Genomic DNA, 24,938 nt, shown 5'->3' with positions numbered 1-24,938 from the left:
CTAGTGCCAAAGATTGTTCTGGGAAGCTGGCATAGAAGATGATTTGCACAAAGAATTTGCCACTAAACTACTGCAGAAATCTACTTCCTGGACTTCTTTTTCTGCCTGGAAGCATTTCTTTAAAAGCCAGAATATCAGTAAATATGTCACTAGTCCCTTCATCTTTGCTGTTGTAATGTTGTTATGGCTGCCATGATGCTCCAACAGCTGTTCTTCCGTAAACTTTTACCAAAGAAATATATTCATAAAAAATAGATATGTGAGTTGATTCTCTTCAAACTCTTGGTAGTACTTGTCCATGAAATTTCTCTGTAGCAACTGGAACTCATTATCCATGACAATGGCAGCTAAATATCCAATTACAGCTTCAATTTTTACATCAGAGAATGAAGCGATCGATGGACAATGTGGTCCTGTTGGCTTCCTAACCCACCCATGGCCTGAGCACAGCCTCTGCTCAGCCCCACAGAGCCCCAACCCACATCTGAGGGCACTAGCTGGGCCCTGGAGAGGCCTCACTGCCCAGGCTGCAACTCATCAGGAGACAGCCTGGTTTGCGCTTGCACATGAGGTCCCAGCCTCAGGCACCTCAAGCTGTGGCCACCGCCCAGCGGAGTCTACATCCACTGCTGCTACCTGCAGATGTTTGTTTTTAACAGCTCTTTGGGTAATCTCGGGACATTTGTCAAATTAATCTGATCAAACAGCTTGAAAGCATAGTACAAAATTTGTTTTAACACTGAATCATCGATGATATATTGGCATTTCAGAATTGCCTGTGTACAGTTTGGAGAAAGTCAAGGCATAGATCCTTTGATCAATTTAGAATCCTCATTATTTTGTACTTTAAAACATGATTTAATTATTCAAATTATGACCATTCTTGTGAATTTTCAAGCACTATCTGTAGTGGGAAGCATAGTAACATTGGGGCTTGTCCAGCAGAGCTTAGTCACATTAGAAAAGTCCTCTAACTTGCTGTAAACCCCACTCCCATGGGAAGGATGTGGCTGTGCTGTGCATTGTGAGTATTCATCTGGCTTGACAGACACCTTAATAAGCATTGGCACTGAGCTGGCATGCTCAGCCTTATCCCAAGGATGCCAGGCACATGTTTTCTGTAGACAGAAGGGCTCACCCATCCTTAGCATTTCACCACGGTCTTGGCATGACACCCAGTCTCATTTTGTCTCCTCCTCTGTTGGGAAGAGGATAATTTGTTCTCCAGGTTATTCCCATGGCCAATGTAACTGCTGCCATTGCTGGCCAGGTGCCACTGCCACCATATGCTACACCGTGTGCTTCCTCTTCCCCTCTGCTGCTGCCTCTCCAGCTCCTCCTTGAGCTCCTGAAACAAAATGCTTGGCACATGTACTGAATGCCTTAAGGAACATACCAAGTCCTTCCCCTTGGACTAAAGCTAAACCTGGCATCCTGCAATGTGGAGGTACCATGGTTAACATGTGTCAGCTTACTCTGCAGGGAGAAGTGACATCACTTGGAATAAAAAAGAAAGGGCAATGGGCTTTGCACAGCTTAAGGATCCTTAAAATAGTAAAAAGTGGCAGATGAATCATGTCTGGACATAGACTCCCCACTAAGTCATTCATCAAATGTTTTCTGAGCTGAGCCCAAAGGAAAGGCCATTAACTTCTGTATCTAGGAGACTGAGGAGCCTTCTTGGAGGAGGTGAGGTTTGATCTGGGTTTGGAGGAGGTGTTGGAGGTTGATTGGATATTGGAGGACATGTGAATGAAGGCAAACAGAGTGGCCAGCATGAGCAAAAGCACAGAGGTGAGATGTCATACTGTGTGTTTAGAAATTTAGAAATCATATCATGAGGAAAAGGGATCGGGGGCTACTAGTACATGGATCAGGGTGGATTAGTCATGTTGCAGTAAAAAACAGCCTCCAAATCTCAGTGGCTTAAAATAACACACGTCCCTTTCTCACCTATGCTACAAATTCATAATTGGGGACTCTGCTTTATGTTGTTCTGACTCAGAGTGATGAACCTGCTACAACCTGGATTGTCATCATTCCCCGTGACAGAGAAATGATGAATGAACTGGCTATAATAGGATTCCACCTGGAAGAGATGTGGTTCACTTCTGTTCACATCTCATTGACCCAAAGCAGCCACATGGCTATGCATAACTTGAAGCATAACCCTCCCATTATGCAGAGAGGACCTGTAAACAATGGCGAATAGCATGAATGACTACCTTAGGGAGGAAGGGCCTTAAATATCTTATTAGGGAAATTGAAGCTGACTCAAAGGGGTAGGGGGACCAGCCATGGTTTGTGTGGGAAACACATGGTTCGAACTGAGGTTACACAGAAGTGGGCTGGCTGGAGGAGAATACTTATTTCCTTGCCTGGTAGAGCCTTTCTCCTTCATTCTGCTTTTCAGATCTGTCTGCCCACAGAGAAGGCACAATCTTTCTCTGCTCTTTGCCTTTTAGGGAACTTAGCAGGAAAGATTTCCCTCCCACTTTACCTGAAGTTTTGAGGGTAAATGCAAGTCAGGGGGTTATTGCCAACCTACTTGTTCCAGGTCCAAACTTCATCCTGCAGTCTAGATTTTACCAGGAACAAAGGTGATGTATTCATCTGCAGCTGAATTCTGGGCCTATTTCTCAATTAATTCATTTCTAACTTAGTGGGGAAGAAAGGGAATTTCTGTACAGATCCTCTCAAACCCCGAGATGGAATGGAAGGAGAGAGGGGAAGAGGAAGGTAGATCATTAAGGAGGTGTGCACAGAAGTCAGACATAAAAGGAGATAAAAAATAGTGTAAAGAAAAGGAAGAATTAGTGAGTAGAATGAGGGGGTTAAGAGGATGGTCTCAGGACCTGGAGTGCCTCAGGATCCAATCCCAACCCTCTCATTACCAATGGGAGCTAGGAGTGGAGCCAGACCTCAGGCAAATTACTTTATCTTCATCAGCTTTAATTTACCATGTTTGCAAAAATGGGGATGATAAACCCGATTCATAGGGTTTCTGTGAGAAACAAATGAGTGAGTCCAGGGGAAGTGTTTAACTTAGTTCCTGACATAGTAAGTCCTAGATAAACAGTTTCGATGATTACAGTTTTGCATATAGAAGTTGTAACTGATTTGGGTTTTATGTGCATGAAGATACTTGAACTCCTCAAAATTAACAGGCCAACTCCTGATTTCAGCTGCCTCCTTATCTTTTGCCTCTTGCCCAATATATTAAATTCCCGTTGATAAAGAGATTTAGTGACCCAGTACAGATAAATAGATCTAACACATTTTTCTCATATCTTTCTGCCTCTAGTCCCTGTGTGGTTCAAATTCTATTTGTCCTTGAAACTTTAATAAACTTTTTCTTATTTTCATTCTCACTACGCTGGTTTTCTTTATCATTGTAAATTCCAGTTCCTTCACCTCCTGAGGTTGGCTTGGGTCATAATCTCTCCGGGGCTCTGCAGCTGATTATGATGACATTGCTGATAGTGGTGGTTCAGATGGACGGAGTGTCATGGCTTACAGAATTATGCCATGCCCTAGAGTTGAGCATAACATGCACTTTCTAATATTCTCTTAATGCAGTGGAATCAGATTTATTTTCACATTACAGTGCATAAAAATGGTATGGAAATTTTCTTTTGTGGAAGGACTTTTTCTTTAATTCATACACCTTGGTTATATTTAATTCCGAATGCTTTCTTCAGTCTTATAGATGCAAATCTGAGACTATGGCTAAAAGCCAACATTCCATTTGTGGGGCTGGAAATAATTTTGTAGAGTATCTTAGGTTGAGGTCCCTGAAGAAAGATTCTGAGATGGAGGTTTGGGTACAGGAAGTATATTGCTGTCAGGAGCAAATTTGCAAAGAAGTGAGAGAAGCTGGGTGGGATTGAGAGCGAAGTTGGGGTATGATGCTGTCGCAATAGATACTGCAGGTGATCCCACGGGGAGTGTGGGAGCTGGGACAGCCCTGCAGAAAGGTTTTGAAATGAGGCAAGGGGTATTTTGTTACCCCACATCAGCCAGTAGTTAGATATGAACTGCTCTAGAGAAGAGGAAAGATGTTGGCTGAGGCAGCTCTTTTCAGCTGATGTTAATTTCTGGAGGGGAACACCCTATGAGCCCTCAGCTGCCAACACTCCCAAGTGTGGGGAGGGGAGCAAAGAGTATCCTTGTCCTGAAGGGAGGACCAAGGTGGTGCACCCCAGTAGCCCCTACATGGAGCATTTCTTAATAAATATAACATCATTGGAACTGTTAGAAAATGTTGACTGAATTCTTTTTCTCTCTGTATGATCCTATTATTTCCTAGGGTTATTGTAACAAAGTATTACAAACTTGGTGGCTTAAAACAACAGAAATTTATTCTCTTATGGTTCTGGAGGCTAGAAATCCAAAACCAAGGTGTCGGCAGGGCTGTGCTCTCTCTGAAGGGTCTAGGGGAGGATTCTTCTTCAACTCTTTCTAGCTTCTGGTGGTTGCTGGCAATCCTTGGCATTTCTTGGCTTATCTCTGCCTGTGTCATCTCATGTCTCCCTCTGTGTTTCTGTCCAAATTTCCCTCTTCTTGTAAGAACACCAGTCATTGGATTAGGGTGCACTCTAACCCAATATAACCTCATCTTAACTTGATTACATATGCAAAGACCCCATTTCCAAATAAAGTCACATTTACAAGTTCAGAAGATTAGGGCTTCAATATATCTTTTTGGAAGATACAATTAAAACTATAACAGCTACCATTTGAGCACATGTAGTAATTCATCTACTGGACCATCATCCAGAGCATATCACCTACTTTGCTTACGGAGGCATCATTATAAATAACATCTCCACTTTCACCTTTCCTCTCCTGGACTATTTATTGTAATAGCCTCCCTGCTGTTTTCCCTCTGGTCTCTTTGTCTTCATTCACCCTCCTCTTCTCTCCAAGGGACCCTGCTAAGACCCAGTTTTGATCATGTAACTCTGCTGCTCAGAATCCATTAATGGCTGTTAGTTACATACACAGTGAAGTCCACACTCTTTAGTGTGATATTCAAGGTCCTATGTTACCTGTTCCTGCTGACCTACACAGCCTCATCTGTGATTCATGTTTGCCTTGCACTTTATGCTTTGAAAAAAGTATCAAGTTGCTTATGTGTGCCTAGAACATACTAGGCACTCAGTAAACGGCAGTTCTCTCTTCTCCCTCTACAGTTTACAAAAAGACTTTCTCCTCCAATCATCTAATGGAATTCTTGCGATCACCTGGTGATTCAAATATTTTTGTAGGTAATATATAGAGTTGACAAGGATGCTGAAAGAGGAAAGAAACTAGTTAGCTAATGGTGAAGGCAAGAGTCACACTCAGATTTCTAACTTCAATACAGAGAGAGTCCTTTCTGGTGGGTCATGTCTGTTCACACTTACAAACTTGACCTTTCACATATTTAAACTTGCCATCCATTTTCCATACCAACTATCTATGCAAACTGCAAATATTGAATTTAGGGAACAGATCTCTCCTATATTACACCAGAAACAGAAATAATTGTGGAGGAGGAAATTGAATTTCCCAGAGACATTTAGGGTAGAATGAAAATGCATTTGGGCTCTGAGAGACTATATTTCCCTCATAACTTCTCCCTTATAAAAAGATTGATGTGTATCAGTAAATGTCCCCTCACTATGTATCAGGGAGGCACAGTTGGCCCTGGTAATTAAATAAAAGCACCAGCTTATGTCTGTGGTTCTTTAAGATACAGCTGTGTGAGTCAGAGGTGCTATGCCAGGTGTTACAGAGGTTTCCATGGAAACTTTATCTTTATTTTTTTTTCCTGAATAGCGCTGTTAAATGGTGACTTTAAAGGTCTGTTTCATTTTTAAGCTGAATTTATACATCTCCAAATAGAGAGGAGCATTGAACAACTTCTCAAGTAATTGAGAAAATGTGGAACTTCTAGCTGATTTTGATTGTCATCGTTTCTTATTAGTAAGTAGTATTATCGTTACCTGAATGAACCCATACTTACTTGAACTCCCAACTTTGTTTTTCCTTGGTAGAAGTAGCTGAAGAAGTTTCATATCCCCACCTTTATGAAGGAGAAATTTAGAAAAATTATTTCTAGAAAAACCAGGTCAAGATCATCTGGCAAATATGAGGTAGAAAGCATTGCAATATTTGGGCAGCCAAGAGAGCATATCTAGAAAGCTGGAATGAGAGTAGATTTTCCTTGTGAATGTAGTCATGTTTTATATTTCCCAGGCTGCAGGAAAGGGTTGGAATGGGCTAAACGTGACACTGATCTCTGAGTCTTGGGTCATGTTGAATTGTCCAGTCTTGGTGGCAATACTATATGAGAAAAATTTGACAATAGACTTCTCATTGACAAAGATCTTTTTTCAAGCATGTGTGTGCTGTTCTTCTTGATCAAAGTCCTCTAAGACTAGCTCTTAAATTAATGAATGTCTTATAACTGAATTGCAGCCATCAGCTTCCAGTGGGGATAAGGACAGTGGACAGGGCCATAGATGAAAAACCTGATAACCTAAGTCTCATCAGAGCTCAATCACTCATTAGCTGTGTGACCCAGACAAGTCACTTAACTTTCTTCATTTATAAAATTGAATTAATAATACTTCCAGACTCTTTGACTTTTTAAAGTAGCAGCTGGTCTGAACATTAAGAGGTTTCCATCCAAAACTTTTATACCTGCATTTATCTTGTGGGTGGACAGACCATTATCTTATTAGAGGCATTCATGCATTCATTCATCAGGAGCAGTGGAACATAGTGGTTAGTGCTTGGGTATTCAAGTAGGGCAGACATGGGTTTGACTTCACGTCTTCAAGTCTCGGTTCCCTCATTTTTAAATTGGGGTTGAAAATACCACGAGTTATTGGGAGGATTAAATAAGCCAATGCAGATAGTGCTTGTAGCATGGTGCCTGGCTCATAATAGGTAAGTTCTACTGATGTACAGTCAAGCTAGGCACCTATAATTAGCAGTTATTTACTGCATGTTATCAAATAGCTAGAAGAGAGGAGATGGAATATCCTCAACACAAAGAAGTGATTATATTTTGCAATGATGAATATGCTAGTTATCCTAATTTGATCATCATGCATTGTACACAGGTATTGATTCTCAACTCTGGACCCCACAAATATGTATAATTAATTATGTTTCAATTAATAAAAAAATAAAAAAACACTCAAGTCTATATGACACCAAGAACCACTTGTCGACAACGTCACTCCTTGTGGTGGACATTATTTTTGCCTGCCCACAATCCATACTCTTTTCTTCTGATAATAGCAATTTGATTTTTCTCTGAGGACCCGTCTCTCCTTCATGTGCAGGTCTGTTTATTTTGGTGTGTCTGATCCTAAAACTTAGCCCTGTAGGTGATCATGTGTTCCATGCATGGTCCATCAGTGTCTCACATTTCAATTGCCCCCTGGGATTGGTTCAGAGATTGTCCTATGTTCTAGGCTCAGTCAGTGAGACAATTCTGAGATTTTGTTGGAACCACTGTAGAGGAGAAATTATTTTTCCATGGGATTTGCTAGTTGTAAGGATACTGTAAGCCTTGAGATGCCAGACCACACAGAAAGGATTTGACTAAAGATGGAACTGACACAGAGAAAAAGACAACCACAGGTGAAGAGTAGGATGACCAACGTGTCCTGCTTTGTCCATACTTTTTTTAGTTTTAGCACTAAAAGTTCATGTTCCAGGAATACCCTTATCCAGGCACACCAAGGCCACTGGTCACTCTAGTGAAGAAGGAGAAAGATATAAAATTTTGATGTCATCGTTGAGCTCTGTGGATTGACCCACACAGACTGATGACTGACTACAGGTGTACTTTTCTGCTACTTAAGCCAATACATTTCCTCTTTTGCTTAAGCCAAGTTGAACAGGTTTCTATCATTTGCAATTGTGAGGTTCCTGATTAATACACAGCATCAAGCTCAAGGCTTGGCATCCTCTCACAGGAGCCTATAGGATAGAATCTTGTAGGGAGACAAGGGAAGGCAAGACACAGAATGTTACTAGACAGTATTTCAAGATTGTTGCTCTAGTCCAAATGCTATAGGAATCCCAAAGCAGAAAATGTCAGGGAGGAAGTTAAATTTTAATTGGATCTTGAATAGAATTCAATTCAAGATTTGGGTTGCATCAGGGTGGTGGTGGGGGGGTGGGGTGGAGAAAAAGGAGCTTGCTGAACAACAACTAAAACATGCTCAGTCAAAAATAATGCTTCTCCCTAAAAAATAACATTAATAAAAACTGTATAAATTAGACTTACTTTGGGGTTCTTAATTGAGGAGAGATCCTGAAAGATAGTCACAAGGGTTTGTGAGCTGTTTCTAATATTAATATCATCAATTATAAGTCTGAAGAGGTTATCAGAAGTGTCTTAGCATTGAATTCTATCAGCCCTTTCCCTCTGGTTGACAGTACAATAAGCCTTTAACAACTGATGCAGTGACTTGTGTAGACAAGATCCCTTAAAGAGGTCTGTGAGTGTGGGAGGAGTATCAAAGAAAATCTCGGTGCTGAGCATGGATGACCTTGGAGAAAATTGTATTAAGTGAAATAAGTCAGGCATAGAAAGAGAAATACTGCATGTCTTCACTCATAAGTGGGAGCTAAAGAATAAATAATAAATAAATAAATACAAAAGAAAGAAACAACAATCATAATAATATGTTGAACTTTCAGGAGAGAGCAGAACTGTGGTTCCTGGAGGTGGTAAAGGGGGAGAGTGAAAGGAGATAGCAAGAATGGACACAAAACAGCTGGTTAGCAAAAATAAGTTCTATTGATGTCTATAGGTGTCAAGCTAGACACCTATAATTAATATTAATTTACTGCATATTATCAAATGACTAGAACAGATGATATCAAATGTCCTCAACCCGAAGAAATGATTACGTTTTGTAATGATGAATATGCTAATTATCTTGACTTGATCATCATGCATTGTACACAGGTATTAATATTCAACTCTGTACCCTACAAATATATGTAATCAATTATATATGCTCAAATAAATAAGAATACATATATCATATTTTCCCATGAAATCCTTTATATAAAGCACTGTGCCAGGCCATAGTAAGAACTCAGCCTTTGTCTTAGTCTGTGTGTGCTGCTGTAACAAAATAGCGCAGACTGGGTCATTTATAGACAACAGAAGTTTAGTTCTCACAGTTCCAGAGACTGGGAAGTCCAAGGTCAAGTCACCAGCAGGTTCAGTGTCTCGTGAGGGCTGCTGTCTGCTTCCAAGATAGCACCTTGTTGCTGCATCCTCTGGAAGGGAGAAACAATGTGTCCTCACATGGTCACATGGCAGAAAGAATCGAAGGGGTGAATAGGTACAAACTCCCTTCATCAAGTCCTTTAATAAGGGCACCTAATCCCATTAACAAGGGTGGAGCCCTCATGACTCAATCACCTCCCAAAGGCCACACCTCCCATCACTGCTACATTGGTGGTTAAATTTCAATATTGATTTTGGAGGGTACGAAAACCTTCAGACCATAGCAGACTATTACTTCCTTTCTCCTCCCCAGCTTGTCAGCTCACAATACAAAGATTTTGTAGTCTCTTTAATCAGATTCTTCTTGTGTAACTCCAGAGTTGGAGAGCTCACCGTCTTATCAAGTGACCCAATCCACTCTGGGGCAACTCAGATGGTTAGAAACTCTCTCCTTATTGAGAGCCCACATCTGTCTCCCTGTAACTTGTTCTCACTGATCCATGTTATGCTCTTTTTAGTTATTTTAGTAAGTTGAATTACTTATTCTCTGACAGCCCTTTAATATTTGACAACAGCTTTCATTAAACACTCTCTGGATGGATGAGGTGCAGATGACATTTGATAATGGTAATGTAAAGAGCTCAGCACAGTACCTGGTGGGGGATAAGATCTCATTAGATGGTAGCCCCCCTTCCCCAGGGTTTGCCAGGGTTCTTGTTTGTTTGTTTTGATCACTGTAGGCTTATTTCATGTTGAGGATCAGTGTAAACTTAAGTTCTTCTGAGGTATTTTATGACCATGTGCCTTCCCCTTGATTGGGAATTTCCCCCTTATACTTAGTTACATTTGAATATTCTAATCTTTAAGGTCCAGTCTTAGTTTTTCTGACCCAGTGGAAACAAGAGCTGTGCTTGTGAGCCTGGACTAAAGGAGCTGTAATCATTGGGACCACCAATGGGGCACCTCTGTGGTACTGTTGGGGATCTTGGACAATCAGGACATGACGGAGTAGTGGACACATGGCCCCTATACCAGTGTTCTCAGACTGTAATGTTCCCATGAATCACTTGGGGATCTTGTGACTGATGACAGAAGCAAAGCAGGATTCTAAATAAACCTTGCCTTGGACTGAGTCGCATGATCTCAGTGTCCACATCTTGTGCCACAGTAAAAACAGTGCGTGGTTTAATTGTGATACAGAAACGAATGTGTAACTTGCTGACCAAGAAAGGTTAAAACAAACAAACAAACAAACAAAAAAAAAACAATGTGCAAAACACGCTAGAAAATGCACAGACATTCTTAGCTTTAGGATGTAACCTGTAATCAATGATTGTAACTTCTGTATTTTTACCCACCAATGAAAATGGGACAATTCCAGAATGAGGCGACCCCATCTCTATGAAAACTTTCCTATAAACTCCTTTCAATAAGTAATAGTCTGTGGAGCACTTTCCAGCCCTGTTGGTCTGTGTTTCCTGGGTTGAACCTCAAGTTTGGCTTTCAATAAACCTTTCTAAAATTATTCTGCCTAGGCAGCCTTGATTTCAGGCCACATTACCGTGCAGATTCTTATTCAGTAGGTCTAAGACAAGGTTGAGATTCTGCATTTATGACAGGCTCAGAACTGCTGATGCTGCTGGTATGTGGACCACACTCTGAGTAACAAGACTGCACAGGGCTAGTGTTCAGCAGCAATCCTGGTCAACAGTGATCAAAGTTGTAGCAGTAGTCATAACCAGACTGACCAGGCTTTCCAGTTCTCTCTATTTCTGGCTTTACTTATGTATTGTTTTGTCTGGCTTTTGAATGGAGGAAGAGAAGGAGGAGGGGAAGAAGAAGGAAGACATCTAATACATCTTTAGGATTTTCAGGCAGGTTGGAAATGGCAGGGAGACCTAGGACAGAGATACTGGACTATCCTGTAATAGAGGCAGTTGGATTTGAATAATAAACTAAAATAAATAAATAAATAAATAAATAAAAAATCATAGAAATGTGTCTGAGCAGCAAGCTGGTGAAGTAGGTTAAAACCTGATAAATTTTCAGTATTGCCTCATCAGGCTCCATAGCTATTGACCCCAAGACCTGAAATAAGGAATCAGGCATTTTAAATGGCTCTGGGTGGAGAGAGATGTGCTACAAGAGCAATGATAGTGACTATTTTATCAACATAACCTTCCAAATGTCAACTGTTCTCTGGTAATGCTGTTTGAAAAATTGCTCACTGGAGAATTTTAGAGACATTAGAATGCGGGGTGGGGGTTGCTTTGCAAAAATCTGTCATGTAACAAACACTTGATAAGAAGAACGGATGGATGAGTGGGTGAGTGAATGAATAAATAAATAGTGCAGGCAATGATGAGACAGGAAAAATCTCAGATCTGGTTAGATTTCTATTGTCCATGTTTTGAATATCTAGCAAACTGTAATAGAGGGGACAATGATGTACAATTTAATTTTAACCATTTCAGTCCAAACTACTGGGCTTCTTGAAACATGCTTTGGAAATGCAAAGCCTAAAGATAAATCTCAGAATTAAGTGGCAATAAAACCAACTCAAGACATCCAGAGAAAGATATTTAACTTCAATCTTTCGTGCTGAGAAAGGACTGTGGTTATTAAGACAAATACAACTTCATACACATGAATTAATTTCTCCTATTTTGTTTTGCTGGTGCCTTAATGATGAGGAAGATGCTATCCACTTTTATTAAAAATTTCTCTGAAACATGACCGTCATGAAGTAACTTAGGTCTTACAGTTTGGGAAGACAAGTACACCCTTCTTCACGGACCCTGGCAATCAAACTAAAAATTGTCTGAAAAAGAGGAAACCCCAGTGAGAGAATTTATCTACTCCCTTTCTTTCTCAGTATAACTTAACTAATATTTACCGAGTGGCTACTTCATCCCAAGACCTGACAGCTGCAGACAAAGAGAGCTGATTCACAGACCCTGCACTTGGGATGGAGGAGATGAAGGGATACTCAAGAATTTATAATATTTAATAAGCACAAAGACAGGATGTGCAGAGTCTCTTGGGAATAGAAGGAAAATCAACATATTTTTGCCTGGGGGCAATCAAGGAAGGCTTCCTGGAGAAGGTGACACATGAAGTGGATTTTGAGGGACGAAAGAGACTTTTGACAGAGAAGAGGGGAAAGCATTTCAAACCCACAGAACAGTAGATATAAAGGCACAGATATGTGAAAGAGATTTAGAGTTGTATGAATCTTGGGGAGATTTTGGGTGACCTCAGATCTCAAGTGCTAGGAGGTGTCTGGTGACATCTGGATGACCTGGGATTAAGATTCAAGTGCTAACTCTAAGGGAAAAAGTTAAAACTTCAACATGGGGTCCACAGAACCAGTTTCTCTGGTTTCAGATCCTTCCCCCAAATCTATCTTAAAATGGATGTGAGGCCCATATCCCAGATTGATGGTCAAAAAAAAGGGCACATAGTGGGGCTTTGGAAGGGGATGGTTGTCCTTTGTCTGTTATTTTATCTAGAATAATGGTCTTGAACACTTGAGATGTGTGGCTGCATATTATTTATATTCATCTTGAATATTTTAGATGCAAGTGACAGAAAGCCCAATTCAAATAAACTTATGCAAGAAAATGGTTAATCAAAAGACCAGAAATTTGTTGTAAGTAGGGCCTGATTGGATTCAAGGTTCAAAGTCACCAGTACTCGGTTTCTTTTTATCTTTTGGCTGAACTCTCCACAGGTTTGGCTTTAGTCTCAGACCCCATCCTGTAGCAAGACTGTGGCAGAAAATCCAGATCTTCCTTACAAGTCTCAGCGTTATATACTGTGGCAGGAGTCTCCTGTCTTTCACTTGAAACTTCAGCAGAAGTTTCAAGGAAGGTCGTTGGCTCTGATGGGCTCACTCTCCCACCCCTGAACCAATCACTGTGGCCTGGTAAATGGGAGACTGTGGTTGGTTATGGCTGTCCCTAGAACTAGTATGGAGGAAGTGCCATTGGAATCACATGGACTGGGAATAGAGGAAGGAGTGATTCCACAAACCAAAATCAAGGGCTTTTAACACAAACTGAGCAAGGAATCAAATTAAAATATCTACACCACTGTAATAAGAGTAAAATTGTAGAAAAGGTCTTAAGCCCTACAATAGTGAATGTACAATAATATTTTGCAGAGAACTTTCTCATCAGTAATAATAAATAATAATAGCTATCATTTACTGAGTGCTTCCTATATGCCAGGCCCTGAGCTAAATGCTTAAAATACTCTACTATATTAATCTTCATATTCTACAGTTGAAGGAACTGATGGATGGGGTGACTAAATAACTATGGATCCATAGTTATCTTCAGGGAGGCCCTGTGAGGGGAAGATTATTTATATCATGTCATGGCATATTGTTTCATATTTGTGTTTAACTTACGGATGAAGAAATTGAACTTGTAGAGAATAAGTAACCTGAGAAAAAGTGGAAGAACTGGTGTTAGAGCCGGGTCTGTTTGACTCCAAAGTTCTTATTCTTAATTCTCAAGCACGTTGGTCAAAAACCAACAAGGTAAGTGAAAAGCCTGACCAGGGCTTCCTGGCTTTATGCCTGTGCCATCTCTCTCCTCAGATCTGCCTGGGATTCCTGATATTGCCATTGGCAATTTATGGTACCTTTAGGTTTGCCCAGGCTCTGTTGACTCCAGGACCTGGCTCTATTTCCCAAGTTCTACCTCGACAGCCCCCCTAATGGGTCTAGTTTGATAACAGAGGCCCTGGGATCTGTTGCTGCACCTGGTGCCTCTCGCATGTTGGCAGGATTCCATTTCTTACAGGTCGCTGGGCTGAAGGCCTCACGTCCTTACTCACTGTGGGTCAGAGGCCTCCTTTAGTTCCTGGCCACATGGGCCTCTCCATAGGGCAGCTGGTTTTCTGAGAGCAAGTGAGTGAGAGAGCAAAGAAGATCACCCAGGATGGAAGCAACAGTCTTTTTATAACCTAATATCAGAAGTGATATCCCGTCATTTTTGTCATAGGCTATTTGTAAGTGAGTCACTACATTAAACCTACACTAAAGGATTTATACAAGACTGTGAATACTAGGTGGTGGGGTCACTGAGGAGCATTTGATGGCTGACTGTGACACTGTGTCTGAGAGAGTGGTCAGGTCCCAAGCCAAGAGGACCAACTCTGCTAATTTAGTTCTTAAGACAAGAAGAAACCCAAATATGGAGGAGACTAGGAGGTGGGGATGATGGGAGTCACCCCAGAGTATGTCTGCCTAAAAGAAAAAAAAGTTCCTGCTCCTTCTTTAAGGTTACATTCAAATATCTACCTCAGCTGGGAAACCTTCCCTGGTTGTTCATTCCTCCTCTTGACAAATGATCTGGCTCCCTTTCTGGGGACCCACCACCTTGTAGATCCCGTCCCTCTAGGGGAATGTGCATGTACCTGCTTGGATGTGTCTTCAGCATCAGACTGTGGCTCCTGGAGGGTGAACTGTGCCAGGCATGGAAGATAGTGGAGAAAAAAAGATAGACAAGCTCTCATTCCATATGACATCCCAGTTCGATGGGAGAGGTAGTCATTACCATGATAACTACATAAACAATTGATTTTTAAAAATTGCTATAAATGCCATAGAGCCAAAGTTTGTGTTCTAATAGGCTCTCCTGTGGTCTTTTTTATTCATCTCTGTGTCACTTGCTTATTGCAGTGAGCAGGGCTCACAACAGGCATTTAGCAAGTGCTTTTTAAATGAAAGAATGAAATAATGAAAGAATCATTTAAAAATATGTTTATGTTTCATCTTCCTGACCAGAATAGAAATTCCTTGAACATGGGAATTATTGCCTAACTCAACATATTCAGTATAATTTGAGCTCAGTAAACAGGTTAAGGACTTGATTTAACATATTATTTTCAATTATTATAATTACTCTTTTTGATATGTTATTCAGGATTTTTTTTTGTTGCAAGTGACAGAAATGTTTTAGCCAATAAAGAGAATTTATTGTTTCTTATAGCTGATAATTGACAAGTCCAGAGGTGGCACTGGTTTTTTTTTTATTCATGGGGTCCTCATTGTCATCAGTACTTGATAGATCTTCATCTCTCAAGTCTGCTTTCTATGAAGCCTCAGACAGTCTCTTTTCTAGGTTGTGGCAAAAGTGGCCACTGGTAGTTCTAGGCTCAGTAACCACAGCATATGGAAAGCAATTCTCTCCTAAGGCTGTAGCAAAATCCCAAGTTTGACTCCCATTGTTCTGGGTTGGCCACCTGCCTTCCTCTAAACCAATCACTTTAGCCAGGGGGATACAAGACCACTCAGGCCTGGGTCAAGTGGCCAACCTGCTGCCAGGAGTTGACCCAGCCTCTCCTACCTCAAACCACGTAGACTGAGAGAAGGTCAGAGGTGGTTTCACATGGACATACTGGATTTCCAAAAATCTGTACTTACATTCAAGGAGATGGAAAAGAGTACGACTCTTTAGATTTCAAAATAGAGGGCTTAAATAAACTTTTAAATAAAGAAAGAAAAGCCTTTGTACTATGATTACGGAGTTGGATTTCATGTTCCATAAAAGATCTAAAAATGAAGACTGAGTTAGATTGCTACATTTTATAAACTGCCATTTCCAGACAATGGATACGTACTAATTACTTCTCCTACACCCCCCTAAAAGGCAAATAGTGTTATTCAAATAAATCTCTCAGAAATTAGAAAACAGAGAGGTCATGACAACATCTACAGCAGAGAATAAGACTGGTCTTAATGGTTTTATTAAGAGGTCTGGAGTCATAAAACCTGGGCTAAATCCTTATTCCATCCTTACTAGGCTGTGTGGCATAGATAAGTCATTTCATCTTTCTGGGCAATAATGACGTGTCCATTGAAGACCTCTGATGAGCGCTAAGATATATTCTAAACATCTAAAACCGACTGGCAATTTATGTCTTCAGTTAGCCAGTCAGCATTTATTTGCCATGGGCTAGACACCAGAGATAAGACTTCTGCTCTGGAGACACATGAACCAAAAGTAGTCACGTGAATAAAACTTGCAGTGAGGTGCATAGTTATTACAATAGAGGTTTGTCCAGGGGGCTTTGGGGAGGGAGGAGCTGATTCCTCACTGGGGTGGAGAGGCTGAATCACAAGGCCAGAGGCAGAGGCTTAAAAGTTGTGTGGCTGCTCACGGGATGAAAGGTGGGAGGGGCAGGTGACAGAGACACCTGGGACAGGTACCCGCTTAGCTCAGCTCAAAGCCCCTTCCTCTGTAAGCTGGCCCTTTGTAGCCTGTTTCATGGTGCATGGCCTGTCTCTCCCAGACCACAACTGATTGGACCAAGGTGGGCAGCTGACCCAGGAGATGCACTTCATTGGCTGAATCGAGCTGATCAGATTTTCTTTCTTGGGAATTTGGAAGTGGGAGCTTGGGTCAGAGGGGAGCGGGCACTGGACACCCGAGGTCATATGGACTTGGAGCTGAGGCTGCCAAGTGGAGGCAGCCCTTTGGGACCTCTACACTGATAGGCTGAGACTGTAGGTTTGCAGAGAAATTTGCAGAAGAACATGAAGAGAAAAGCAAAGGGAGAGATCTCGTGGCCCTGTGAGAGAGCTGTGCTGAGAGCAGTGGCTGTTCCCAGCTCCGTGCCTGTTGTAACAAATCACCTTTGGCTGATGCTGGTGCATAACTTTTTGTTGTGTTTTGCTTTGTTTGTTCATAATCAATAATCTCTGACCCAAACAGCATGTCAGTCAGCAGGTCTAGCACAAGCAAAGTCCTGGACATGCGATGTCTTAATTTATGCTATCCTTCTTCCTTCTTCCCTCCTTTTATTATATCGACTGTCAGTTCTCTCTTCCTTGCCTCTCACAGGGCCAAGCTTTTCTGTCCCTTGTTAACATCTTTTGGGGCTTTTCCTGAAGATGGTAAAGAATAGCTTCCCATTGCCTGTTTTACCACCACCACCACCACCATCATCATCCTATTCCACAAAGTCAGGAATAAAAAAGTCACATTTCTTTATTTTATTTAAGCCAAATTCATTCTGACTTTGGGGCCTCCATCCACATGGCTGGTGGGAAATTTAACCTCAGTCATTACCAATCAGACTGCCATTCCCCTTTGGGATTCTGCCCCTCCTGGGGTGCTGCCTGCATACTGTACCACCATCGTGACTTGCTTAGTGTACAAGGGACCCTTCCCTACCTCCCGAACTGCCCTCAGAGGCATTTTCCTCTCTTTTATCCCCCTGTATAATCCTCTTAACAGGCTTCTGTTCTAGAAAACTAAGGCCTAGAAGGCAGTTCCTGGAGGAGAAATACAGGATCAAAAATGAGCATCTCTATAAGTTATCATGTCTCCCAGATAACATTGTCTGAATGGTTAGTTAAGCACTTACTACAGGCCAAGTGCTGTGCTTGTGCAAAGGGTTTTTTTTCCTCCTCAATTAAAAAATAATTGTGGTAAAATATGCATCACATGTGCTAAGAGTGTTACATGCTTTATTTTATTTAACCTGGATATTACATCGACCCTGGATAACATATATATAGGTACTATAATTATCTCCATTACAGCTGAGGGCATTAAGGCTTAGCAAGGTTAGGTAATATTCCCACAGTCACCCATGGGGAGGTGACAGTACAAGCATCCACACGGGGTTTTTCTGATCCTGGGGTCTTTGCCCTTGCCTGGTCCTCAAGTCAACTCAGTGGACGAACTGAACAGGAAGTGGTCTGTTACCTCTGAAAACAGAAGGTGTCTCAGTCCTTCTGAGCTTTTAGGAGTATCTCCTAAAAGATACTTTAAGATACTCCTAAAACCTTCTTTTCTGACTTCTGGTCAAGATGGCAGAATAGACAGTCTCCAGCATCACTCTCTCCCACAAATCAACCAATTAACAACTATAAAAATGTAACATCAGCCAATCTGGGGCCACTGGAGCTCAGAGGAAGAGGATGAGAGACCTACAGAGTTCATGAAGGCAGGAGAAACCACGATGAGAGAAAGAAAAAACTGCTCTGAGCATTTCAGGCTGTGACTGCTTTAAAGCTTGAACTGCTGGGCACATTGAGCAGGAGCCAGCAGAAGCTGCAGCTCTGCCCTTCAGATAGAATTATTTGGAGGCGGCAGGGGAGAAGAGGGCCTTGGTAGCCTCCAGGACAGCAAGACCTCTAATAGGGTTCCCATGGACCCATGCAGGAGTGAGGAGCCAGAACAGCTGAAAAAGTGGAGCCACTCAGAGGCTCGTGAGTCATCGCAAGGGACTGGCACAGGGCCCGTCCCATGGGAAGTGTTTGCAGCATGGGTGGTGGGGGAGACAGGCCCACGGGAGAACACTGGGGCACAGCAAGGACAGCTGATCTGCCCCCCAATCAGTGCAGGACCACTCAGAGGAGACTGGTCAGGAATGCAGAATTGCGTGGGGTACAGTTTGAGGATAAAACTCAGGCCCAGATCAGTTTCTACACAACCCAGGTGCACCACGTCCCTGGAGAGCCAGAAGTACCTATAATGTCAATCATTAAACCCTGAGCTACACAAAAAGCCTTCCCTAGGAAAACAGCAGCAAAGCAGCAATTTAGCTCAACCACACAGCTCAAGTACTGGTTCCCACAGGAAGTTCCCCCATTTTACAAATAAGCAAAGGACAAAAAATTAGTTCTGGCCCAGGCACACCACCAGTGCCTTGGGGCCTGCCAGGGGACATGAGGCTGTAGCTGGGGACGGGACCACCACCCACAACCACTCACATCACCAGCACCTTGGGGCCCACTGGGGAGCACAAGGCTTGGAGCCAGGGACTGGACTCCCCTCCCACAAGCAGGCACACCGTGCTAGTGCCTCAGGGCCTGCCCGGGGACTTGAGGCATGGAGAAGTGGACTGGGCTCCCTTCCCACAACCAGACACACCATGCTAGTGCCTTGGGGCCCACCTGGGGGCCCAAGGCATGGATAAGGAGAATGGATGCCCTGCCCACAACAGGCATACTGCTAGCATCTCAGGGCCCTGCCTGGGGGCCTGGGGCATGGATCAGGGACTGGAACGCCCTCCCACAACCAGGCACACTGTACCAGTGCCTTGTGGCCTACCCAGGGATCTGAGGCATGGATCCAGGGACTGGACCCCCTTCCCACAGCCAGGCACACAGCTCCAGCACCTCAGGGCCCACCCAGTGACCCAAGGCTTGGAGCCAGGGGCTGGACACTCCCCACAACTAGGCACACTGCCAGCACAAAGGAGCATGCAAAAAACATCACCTCCATGTGAGTGGCCCACTACAGCCACCACAATAACCATGACTGCTGTGAAAGCAGCTAAATGCCACAACCACCACGCAGATGGTCCACCAGCCACTGGAGTGCATTGACACAAGGAGAGTCACCAGCAGAGATAAAGAAAAGAAGAGAATGTATCTCTCCATAAAACCCATTTCAGAGTGACAGAAGAATCATCTGCTTTATGAAAATATTGGGGGACCTGATCACACCTCTCAGCATTGGACAGATCATCTAGGCAACAAATCAACAGAGTAACCATTATTCTTTCAGAAGGAGAGAAGAAATCTAGGGTAATTAAAGGGGGGCTGGGGGAGGGAGGGAAGATGGGGAGAGATTGGACAAGGGGCATAAAGAATAACTATGATTTGTAACAATATATATGCTAGTAATATTGATTTGATCAATGTATCTCAATGTTGAACCCCCAAAATATGTATAATCAATTTTGATTTGATAAAAATTTTTTTTTAGAAAAGCTTTATTTCCTAGATCCCGTTGCTGCCATTTCTGGGGCTATGTGGAGAAATTTGAAATTGAAAAATATGAAAGCTTTAGATCTTGAAAGGCTACTGTATTTAACTTGAGATGATTCTTGCCAATATGAAGATTAATAGCAGAGAATGTTTTGCCAGAAGAATGGGTTCCATTAAGAAAAGTCACAGTTCATCATCAGATGAATGGATAAAGAACATGTGCTATAGCTATACAATGGACTACTACTCAGCCTTAGAAAGGGAGAAATCTGTTCATTTGCAACAACATGGATACACCTGGAGGACATTATGCTAAGTGAAGTAAGTCAGGCACAGAAAAACAAATATGCATGATCTCACTTACATGTATAATCTAAAAACTTGAACTCATAGAAGTAGAGAATAGAATGGTGGTTACCAGAGGCTGGGAAAGTGGATGGATGTGGGAGAGGGAGATATTGATCAAAGAGTACAAAGTTTCAGTTAGATGAGAAGAATGAGTTTAAGTGATCTATTGCACAGAATGATGACCATAATAAATAGTAATGCATTGTATATTTTAAAGTTGTTAAGAGTAGATTTTAAATGTTTTTGCCACAAAAAAATAAGTATCTGAAGTGATGGATTTATTAATTTGCCTGGCTTAATTATTTTACATTGTAGACATATATCAAAGCATCACATTTTACCCCATAAATATATGCAATTATTATTTGTCAATTAAAAATAAAATTTAAAAAATGAAATAAAAGTTACAGTCCCAAAGCAAGGTCTAGAGAAAGCATCCGAACATGAAGCATGCCAGAGGTCTGTAGTTGATGCTCTGAGACAGCTTGCGAGCGGGGTGGGCCTGTTATAAACCAATGGTAAAAAGCAATAATGTTCATTTTCTCCACTAAAATGTGGGAGATGGGATGAGGGGTCTCCTGTGACGTGGCTAGAAGTGGCATCTCTGAACAGAAGTCCCGATACCTCAAATGTAGGTTGTCGGTGGGACAGCCTTTCTGGAAAGGACTTGTTGGGGGTTGACCCTGTCACGGTAAGGAGGGAGAGGGAGACTGAGCAGTGGAGTCTCCATGGTGCCAATAATGATGGCTCAGCCTGGCAGTGTTTGCACAGCTTGTAGCATTGAATGAATTTCCTTTCCTGTTTTAATTCCAAATTCCCTGAGATCCTACTGAGAAGAGATGAGTCATACTCAGCCCCTGCCCTTGTGGAGCTTCCAGTGGTTGACTCACTGGACCTTGCTATTCACTGACAAGTAAGGACTGCAGTCAGTTCTGTGGCCTTGAGCTATGGATCTGGTTTCCAGGTTGAGATCTTGAAATAGAGCTCCCTACAACCTCATAACGTACACTATCTGCTTCTGTAGAGTTGCTTGCTTAACCTAAGTAACTCCATTTTGCCCCTGTCTGACCTGCAGACTACCCCCACTTCTGCATGAGAAACTGTTGACCTTCTCATAGAAACAAAAAACAATTGCATAGAAACAGGAGCCGTACATACACAGTGAATTATTACATGGGAACAGGAACCATACACAATGATAACTTGTATGCTTGATTGCTCAAACAGCTGTTTCTCGGTCTCTGTGACCTAGCTCCTTAGCTTGCTTTGTGCACCTGGACAAACCCGTGTGCCAATGGGAAGTAGTTTTTACCTTTAAAAACCCCACAAGACCAAAGCCCAGTGCCGCTCTTCCTTGGTTGCCTTGGGAGATGGACGCTGGCCAGCTGGAGTGAATAAACTGCCCTTTTCTGCATGAGTGGTGTGTAAGTGCATTTCTTGTGCGAGGGTGCCTCACAACATTTTGGAGGCCCCAGCGAGATTCTTTCTCTCGTGAGTATATCCCTCCCTGCACTTATCTCCTAGGGGAAGATAGAGAAGCTGTTCCTCTTCTGGAGGCAGACGGGGCACTTTACTCTCTCCCCAGGTAGGTGAGATCTCAGTAAGAGATGGTACACCAATGGTTGGAGTTAGTGGGAGGCTGGACGCAACATTAACTCCCCTAGTCCCTGGACTCCTGAGACGTCGCTGGGCCCATTGGTAATCTGGATTTGGGTTTGGGATTTGCAAGTCAATAGGAATTGTGTTTCCATGTTTCTTGTTCATCTTTGTCATTGTGATTGTTGTGTCTGTGGATATCTTAGAGTAATTTTGGATGTGACCACTTGTCTGTCTTTTGTGTGTTACCAGTTGTGTGTTTTTGTGTGTCATTAAATGGGACAAAATTCCTCCAAACAGGTCTATGGGACAGCCCCCTTACATACAAGTTTGGATTGATATAATCTCTGACAAGCCATCATGACTAAAAAGGTGCATAAAAAAATGTCCCAAGGTGAATGGAAATAAAACACCATCTGCGCTTTTAACTAAGTCTTCTCTTCCAGCTTCTCTGAAGAAGAGCACCTTCCCCACAGTACCTCCCATACTCTCTGATACCTATGAAGACCCAAGGTGGCTTTAAAAATTGAAAATAAGCTAAGAGTATTTCCTTTAATAATTTCTTCTCCCTTCATAGGAGGAGATTTAAAAATTTGGGGGAGGTTGATGATAAGTTAAACAGCAGTAGTTCATAACAGCAATGATTTAATCTCTGAATATACTGTAACCAAAGAAAAGAATTTGAAAAACTGTTGTAGGACTGTTAGATCAGTCCCAGAATGTCAACCTCATTTTCGATTTAGTGGCTTTTGTTACTTTATGTCATGCTGACCTTATTGTTAAACACAGGTTTGTTTGCATTCTTTCCACTCATGGAGAAAATAGGGAAAACATTACTTTTAAGTTAGTTAAAACCATTAACTGACAAAACACTTCAGAAAAATGTGAGTTAGGCAGCTAAGAAAGCATACTCTGTTCATTACTTTAAAAAATATACAGCTTTATTAACTCCACAGTGTAACACTTGTCAGAGTCAACATTTAGGTAGATATAAATAAAATATTTAAATGGTCGTGTAAATAGTTTTCAGGAAATACACATAGCTTTTTCCTAAAGAATTGCTCTGGCAACTTTGTTAAAAACCAACTGACCAGAACTATGGGTGTATTTCTGTACTTTCTTTGTCTGTTTCCCATATTTGGAGCAGCACTGCCTCTCCCTGATGTTCCTCCAAACCCCCCTCTCACTCCCCCATCTGATCCTGGAACTCCTTTCTCCAAAAAACCTCAGGGCTTCATCTCCCTCTTGGAGACTGTTTTTCTTTACCCACCAGCCTACATGGGTTGATTGTCAGCAGCTCCTGCAGACTCTCTTCATGTCAGAAGAACGCAAGTGGATCCAGAGGGAAGCCCTGAAAACTTACTGGTCATGATGGCTGGCCCTCTGATGACCCTGTTTGCCTTGAACATGTGTTCCCCTCTAACAAACCCAGGTGGGACCCAAACATAGACCAAGGTAAGGGGGCTCTCGACCTGTATTGCCAGGCTCTCCTTAGGGGACTCCACACAGCAGCCTGGAAGCCCACTAACCTATCAAAAGTAAGTGAAACTATTCATGGACCAAACCAAACCTCTGCTGCTTTCCTGGAACGCCTTATGGAGACTTATAGGACCTACACTCCTGTGGACCCTGAGACCCCAGAAAACTAGCAGTTGATAAATATTGCCTTTGTTACCCAGTCAGCCCCAGACATTAGGAGAAAGCTTCAAAGACAGGAAGGATTTAAAAGAAAATTGTTATCTGAGCTGGTTGAAATTGCCCAGAGGGTCTTTAATGACAGAGATAGTCCAGAAAAGGAACAAACGAAAAAGCTAGATCTTAAGAATGCCTTCTTCAGCCTCCCACTGGCTGAAGTAAGCCAACCTCTCTTTGCCTTTGAATGGACTGACCCTGGGGGAGGATATGTGTGGACAATTAACTTGAACTCACCTCCCCCAAGGATTTAAAAATTCCCCAGCCTTATTTGATGAAGCCCTTCACCCTGTTTGTTGCTGAGATGTGAGGCATTGCCAAGGGGGTGCTCACCCAAGCCCTGGGACCATGGAAGAGGCCTATCACCTACCTCTCCAAGAGGTTGAACAGTGTAGCCACAGGATGGCCAACCTGTCTCTGAGCCATAATGGCAACTGCTTTACTGGTAAAAGAGGGCAACAAGACATATGCTTAGTGGCCCCCTCACTCTGTACAGACTCTCTTACAAAGTGCACCTGAATGTTGGCTCACCAACTCCCACTTCACCCAGTATCAGGCTTTTCTTCTAGATCAGCCCCTAAAAACCATGGCTCTAAATCTGGCTGTCCTCCTCCTGGATGACAACCCAACTGAGGCTGTCCATGACTGCCTCGAGACAATCGAGACTCTCCAAGGCCTCCAGCTGGACCTGACTGATGTACCCTGAACAGATCCTAATGAAATGCTGTTCACTGATGGAAGCAGTTTCATCTCCAATGGAATCAGGTATGCCAGGACAGCCATGGTAACTTTAGATCAGGTCATTTGGGCTCAAGCCTTAAGCCAAAGAACATCTGCTCAAAAGGCTGAACTTATAGCCCTAACACAGTCTTTAAAGCATGGAAAAGATAAAACTGTTAACATATATACTGACAACAGATATGCTTTTGCCACTGCCCATGTTCACGGGGCCTTATACAAACAAAAAGGACTATTGACATCAGAAAATAAATAAATAATAAAGCAAAAATACTAGCCCTCGTATGTTATCCAAAAAGAGTGGCCATCATACATTGTTCAGGGCACCAGAAAGATAACTCATTTCAGAACCAAGGCAATGCTGCTACAGATCTGACTGCCAAAGAAGCCACATTAAAACCAGCAGGGCCATTTGACTCTTTAATAGTCATTCCGGCACCTCAATTGCCACCAACTCCCTGTTATATTAAAGAAGAAGTAAAACATGCTAAGATCTTAAAAGCCTCCAACAATGCCATGAATTAGAAAATTCTGCCAGACCACAGGATTTATTTGCCACAGACTCTAGGCAGATTG

The 24,938-nt window shown here is 42.3% G+C and overlaps 1 pseudogene; it reads right to left on the bottom strand.

Moving 5' to 3' along the window:
* On the bottom strand, window positions 1-24,050 carry LOC134370645 (ADP-ribosylation factor-like protein 2-binding protein; annotated as a pseudogene).
* Window positions 24,051-24,938: the final 888 nt, after the last annotated feature.

This window comes from Cynocephalus volans, chromosome 2 (assembly GCF_027409185.1).
Source record: "Cynocephalus volans isolate mCynVol1 chromosome 2, mCynVol1.pri, whole genome shotgun sequence".
Classification (NCBI taxonomy): domain Eukaryota; kingdom Metazoa; phylum Chordata; class Mammalia; order Dermoptera; family Cynocephalidae; genus Cynocephalus; species Cynocephalus volans.
The sequence above is the reverse complement of the archived record's forward strand: the minus strand, read 5'-3'. Positions and strand labels throughout refer to the sequence as shown.